Below are 6,000 nucleotides of genomic sequence, written 5' to 3' on the forward strand. Positions count from 1 at the left end.
GCATTAAAGGTCAACTATGCACTGTGGGACTGGAGTCACAGGAGGGCAGACCAGGCATGGGTGACAGGTTCCTTTTCTTGTATGTAATTAGGGAGTTTGATGGATTTCTGACCACATTCCAGCAGATTTCACTTCCTCTGAGGCCGACTCACAAATAACTAAATTTAATGAATTCAATTAACCAATTTGACATGGTGGGATTTGACCAGATCACCACTAGATTTCTAGTCAGGTACCATAACCAAGAGGTTACCGTACCCAAATTATATTCAAACAGAACGAGATTTTAATTTCTGGCTGTTAATGGACCCAGTAGCATTATCCGCTTTAGTATCAGTTACCTTTTAATACAAAAATGAAACAAATTTTTTTAAAAATCACACTCTCTCACTCATTATCAGCCTGTCTCTCTCTTTCTCTGTCTTTTGCTCTGTTGCACGTGCTATTTCCCATCTCTCTTGGGCTCTTTCTCTGGCTCCTGTCAACATTTCTTTCCACCCTTTCTCATACTCTCTCTGAGACTTCCCAGGTTTTTGCATACGTTTGCTCTCTCTCCCCCTCCCCTCTTTGCCTCCGCACACTGCCTCCCCCCAACACACTCCTACCCACACTTCCCACTCCTCAAGCTGCCGCCATCCATACACTCTTCACCCCCCCTGCGCTCATCACCCCTCCCCCGCGCTCTTCACCCCCCGCGCTCTTCACCCCTCCCCCCGTGCTCTTAATCCCCACCCCACACGCGCTCTTCACCCCCTACCCCCGTGCTCTTCTCCCCCTCCCCCCCGCACGCTTCACCCCCTCCCCCCCCGCTATTCACCCCCTCCCCCCCGCGCTCTTTGCCCCCTCCTCCCGCGCTCTTCACCTCCTCCACACCCGCGCTCTTAATCCCCTCCCCCATGCGCTCTTCACCCCCTCCCCCCGCATTCTTCAGCCCCTCCCCCACGCTCTTCACCTCCTCCCCGCGCTCTTCACCCCCTCCCCCCACGCTCTTCACCCCTTCCCTCCGCGCTCTTCGCCCCCTCCCCCCCGCGCTCTTCACCCCCTCCCCCGCGCTCTTCACCCCCTCCCCCCCCATGCTCTTCACCCCCTCCCCCGCGCTCTTCACCCCCCCGCGCTCTTCACCCCCTCCCCCTGTGCTCTTCAACCCCTCCCCCCGTTCTCTTCACCCCCCGCGCTCTTCAACCCCTCCCCCCCGCGCTATTCACCCCCTCCCCCCGCGCTCTTCAACCCCTCCCCCCCACGCTATTCACCCCCTCCCCCCACGCGCTCTTCACCCCCTCCCCCACGCTCTTCACCTCCTCCCCACGCTCTTCACCTCCTCCCCGCGCTCTTCACCCCCTTCCCCCACGCTCTTCACCCCTTCCCCCCGCGCTCTTCACCCCCACGCTCTTCACCCCTTCACCTCGCGCTCTTCACCCCCTCCCCTCGCGCTCTTCACCCCCTCCCCCCGCGCTCTTCACCCCCTCCCCCCGCGCTCTTCGCCCCTCCCCTCGCGTTCTTCACCCCTCACCCCGCGCTCTTCACCCCCTCCCCCTGCGCTCTTCACCCCTCCCCCTGCGCTCTTCACCACCTCCCCCTGCGCTCTTCACCCTCTCCTCCAGTGCTCTTCACCCCCTCCCCCCGCGCTCTTCACCCCCTCCCCCCTGCGCTCTTCACACCTCCCCCTGCGCTCTTTACCCCCTCCCCCCGTGCTCTTCACCCCTCCCCCTGCGCTCCTCACCACCTCCCCCTGCGCTCTTCACCCTCTCCTCCAGTGCTCTTCAGCCCCTCCCCCCGCGCTCTTCATCCCCTCCCCCCCACCCCGCGCTCTTCACCCCCTCCCCCCCGCGCTCTTCATCCCCTCCCCCTCGCGTTCTTCACCCCTCACCCTGCGCTCTTCACCCCCTCCCCCCGGGCTCTTCAGCCCCTCCCCCCGCGCTCTTCACCCCCTCCCCCCCGCGCTCTTCACCCCCTCCCCCCCGCGCTCTTCACCCCCTCGCCCCCTGCGTTCTTCACCCCCTCCCCCCCGCGCTCTTCACCCCCTCCCCCCCGCGCTCTTCACCCCTCCCCCCCGCACTCTTCACCCCCTCCCCCCCGGCGGTCTTCAACCCCTCCCCCCGCGCTCTTCACCCCCTCCACCCGCGCTCTTCACCCCCTCCCCCGGCGCTCTTCACCCCCTCCCCCAACGCACTTCACCCCCTCCCCTCACGCTCTTCACCCCCTCCCCCTGCCCTCTTCACCCCCTCCCCCAGCACTCTTCACCCCCTCCCCCAGCGCTCTTCACCCCCTCCCCTCGTGCTCTTCGCACCCTCCCCCCGCGCTCTTCACCCCCTATCCCCGTGCTCTTCGCACCCTCCCCCCGCGCTCTTCACCCCCCTCCCCCGCGCTCTTCACCCCCCTCCCCCGCGCTCTTCACCCCCTCCCCCGCGCTCCTCACCCCCTCCCCCCGCGCTCTTCACCCCCGCGCTCTTCACCCCCTCCCCACGCGCTCTTCACCCCTTCCCCCGAATGCTCTTCACCCCCTCCCCCCAACGCTCTTCATCCCCTCCCCCCGCGCTCTTCACCCTCTCCCCCCGCGCTCTTCACCCCCTCCCCCCGTGCTCTTCACCCCCTCCCCTTGCGCTTTTCACCCCCTCCCCCGCGCTCTTCACCCCTCCCCCCGCGCTCTTCACCCCTCCCTCCCCGCGCTCTTCACCCCCTCCCCCCGTGCTCTTCACCCCCTCGCCCCCCTGTGCTCTTCACTCCCTCGCCCCCCCTGTGCTCTTCACCCCCTCCCCCCCGCGCTCTTCACCCCCTCCCCCCCCGCGCTCTTCACCCCCTCCCCCCGCGCTCTCCACCCCCTCCCCCCGCGCTCTTCACCCCCTCCCCCCCCGCGCTCTTCACCCCCTTGTCCCCCCCCCGCGCTCTTCACCCCCTCCCCCGTGCTCTTCACCCCCTCCCCCCGCGCTCTTCACCCCCTCCCCCCCGCGCGCTTCACCCCCTCCCCCCCGCGCTCTTCACCCCCTCCCCCCCCCGCGCTCTTCACCCCCTCGCCCCCTGCGCTCTAAAACCCCTCCCCCCGGCGCTCTTCAACCCCTCCCCCCGCGCTCGTCCACCCCTCCCCCCACGCTCTTCGCCCCCCCCCGCGCTCTTCACCCCTCCCCCCGCGCTCTTCACCCCCTCCCCCCGCGCTCTTCACCCCCTCCCCCCGCGCTCTTCACCCCCTCCCCCCGCGCTCTTCACCCCCTCCACCCGCGCTCTTCACCCCCTCCCCCGCGCTCTTCACCCCCTCCCCCCGCGCTCTTCACCCCCTACCCCCGTGCTCTTCACCCCCCGTGCTCTTCACCCCCTCACCATGTGCTCTTCACCCCCCGCACTCTTCACCCCTCCCCCTGCGCTCTTCACCCCCTCCCCCTGCGCTCTTCACCCCCTCCCCCTGCGCTCTTCACCCCCTCCCCCCGCGTTCTTCACCCCCTCACCCCGCGCTCTTCACCCCCTCCCCCCGCGCTCTTCACCCCCTCCCCCCGCGCTCTTCACCCCCTCCCCCCGTGCTCTTCACCCCCTCCCCCGCACTCTTCACCCCTCCCCCTACGCTCTTCACCCCTCCCCCTACGCTCTTCACCCCTCCCCCCCACGCTCTTCACCCCCTCCCCCCCACGCTCTTCACCCCCTCCCCCCACGCTCTTCACCCCCTCCCCCCCACGCTCTTCACCCCCTCCCCCGCGCTCTTCACCCCCTCCCCCCGCGCTCTTCACCCCCCGCGCTCTTCACCCCCTCCCCACGCGCTCTTCACCCCCGCCCACCCCCCACTGCGCTCTCTATTGAACCTATCAGCAGCACACATGGAAGAGAAACAGGCCGAGATTGGAGAAACAGCGAACACCAACAACTCTGGAGCACGCACGGCGTCTTTGTTCACCACGATTTTCCTCTTGGCATACAGAGCTCGGTGCGGATCTGGCCATGCAACCCCCCGGCCCGTCCTTCCAGCGTTCTCCTGGCTCCAGCTGTGTTTCCACATCTCCCTGGCTCTCAGCGTTCCCCTCGTTGGTTACCCGCATTCGGGCACCTCTGGGCCTCAGGCCTCTTCCACTCTCATTGCACCTCTCCTACCCCCACAGCCTATTTGGTGACTGAAGATGGGTGCGTCATTGGGTGAGTGAGGGTGGCATGTCAGTGAGTGAGGGTGAGTAGGTCAGTGACAGTGGAAGAGTCAGTGGGTGAGGGTGAGTAGGTGAGAGTGGGTGGCTGGGTAAGTGGGGGGTAAGCACCTGTGTGTCTAACAGGGTGAGAGAGAGCGAGAGGGTGAGAGAGAGCGAGAGGGTGAGAGAGGGTGGGGAGAGTGTGTGAGAGAGAAAGAGAGGGGGAGTGTGTGTGTGTGTGTGTGTGTGTGTGTGTGTTTGAGAGAGGGGGTGAGTGTGTATGTGCGTGTGAGAGAGGGGGAGTGGGTGTGAGAGAGGGGGAGTGGGTGTGAGAGAGGGGGAGTGGGTGTGAGAGAGGGGGAGTGGGTGTGAGAGAGGGGGAGTGATGGGGAGCGCGTGTGAGAGAGAGGGGAAGCGCGCGCGCGAGAGAGAGAGAGAGAGAGAAGGTGGAGCGTGTGAGAGAGGGGGAGAGAGAGTGGTAGGGCAGGGCAGACTGGCTACAAAAGGCGCAAAAACATCGGACCCCACTTTGGTGGGAAACGCCCCCTATGTACAGATCGGTAAAAAACAGCAGTACACAGTGAAATCCCACAAAATGAGTGAGAGAAATGCACCCAGGCATCCAGTGGGTGATCAACAATTCAAGTAAGTTGAATGCTTTTTCTGCCACTGCTATGGTCACATAAGGCAGAATTGCAGAGTTAGGCTGAGACAGCATTTTAAGACAAAGGGAGAAATCGTGACTCATCTTATGGAAGAACCAGAAGAAATAGATTCAGACATCCATTCATTATACAACCTTGATAGAACCAAGCCAATCCAAGTAGTCATTATAGCCAATGGGCAACCCATTAAGATGGAAGTTGATACTGGGGCATCAGTGTCTGTCATTGGAGAGCATACATTCAGATACTTGAATAAAAGAACCCATCCTTTAAGTTTGAAAGTTTCGGACACTAAACTGACAACATACACTGGTGAAGAAATGAGACCTGAGGGAGTCAAGTCAAGTCTCGGTGACGTCTGGAGATCAATCTGAGAGTTTGCCCTTGATATTGATAGTGAGATAGAGAGGCGGGTGTGAGGGAGAGAGGGAGAGGAGGGGGAGGGGAGGGAGAGAGGGAGGGGGAGGGTGAGGGAGAGAGGGAGGGGGGAGTGTGAGGGAGGGGGGAGTGTGAGGGAGGAGAGGGAGGGGGGAGTGTGAGGGAGAGAGGGAGGGGGCAGTGCGAGGGAGAGAGGGAGGGGGGAGTGCGAGGGAGAGAGGGAGGGGGGAGTGTGAGGGAGAGAGGGAGAGGGCAGTGCGAGGGAGAGAGGGAGGGGGGAATGTGAGGGGAGAGAGGGAGGGAGGAATGTGAGGGAGAGAGAGGGAGAGAGAGGGACAGAGGGAGGGGGAGTGTGAGGAGAGAGGGAGTGGGGAGTGTGAGGGAGAGAGGGAGGGGGGAGTGTGTTGGAGAGAGGGAGGGGGAGTGTGTTGGAGAGAGGGAGGGGGAGTGTGTGGGAGAGATGGAGGGGGGAGTGTGAGGGAGAGAGGGAGGGGGGAGTGTGAGGGAGGGGGAGTGTGAGGGAGAGAGGGAGGGGGGAGTGTGTGGGAGGAGGGAGTGTGTGGGAGAGAGGGAGGGGGGAGTGTGAGAGAGAGAGGGAGGGGGGAGTGTGAGGGAGAGAGGGAGGGGGGAGTGTGAGGGAGAGAGGGAGGGGGGAGGGGTGAGGAGGGGGGAGTGTGAGGGAGAGAGGGAGGGGGGAGTGTGAGGGAGAGAGGGAGGGGGGAGTGTGAGGGAGAGAGGAAGGGGGGAGTGCGAGGGAGAGAGGGAGGGGTTGGTGTGGGAGAGAGGGAGCAGGAGTGTGGGGAGAGAGGGAGGGGTGGAGTGTGTTGGAGAGAGGGAGGGGGTGTGTGTTGGAGAGA

At 64.0% G+C, this 6,000-nt stretch overlaps 1 protein-coding gene across 1 annotated transcript in view; it reads left to right on the forward strand.

The window, feature by feature from the left end:
• The window catches only part of epb41l4b (erythrocyte membrane protein band 4.1 like 4B), a 211,454-nt gene that overhangs the window by 152,653 nt on the left and 52,801 nt on the right, over positions 1-6,000 (forward strand). The gene's annotated exons all lie outside the window — the stretch shown is intronic.

This window comes from Cetorhinus maximus, chromosome 3 (genome assembly GCF_964194155.1).
Source record: "Cetorhinus maximus chromosome 3, sCetMax3.hap1.1, whole genome shotgun sequence".
Lineage (NCBI taxonomy): Eukaryota > Metazoa > Chordata > Chondrichthyes > Lamniformes > Cetorhinidae > Cetorhinus > Cetorhinus maximus.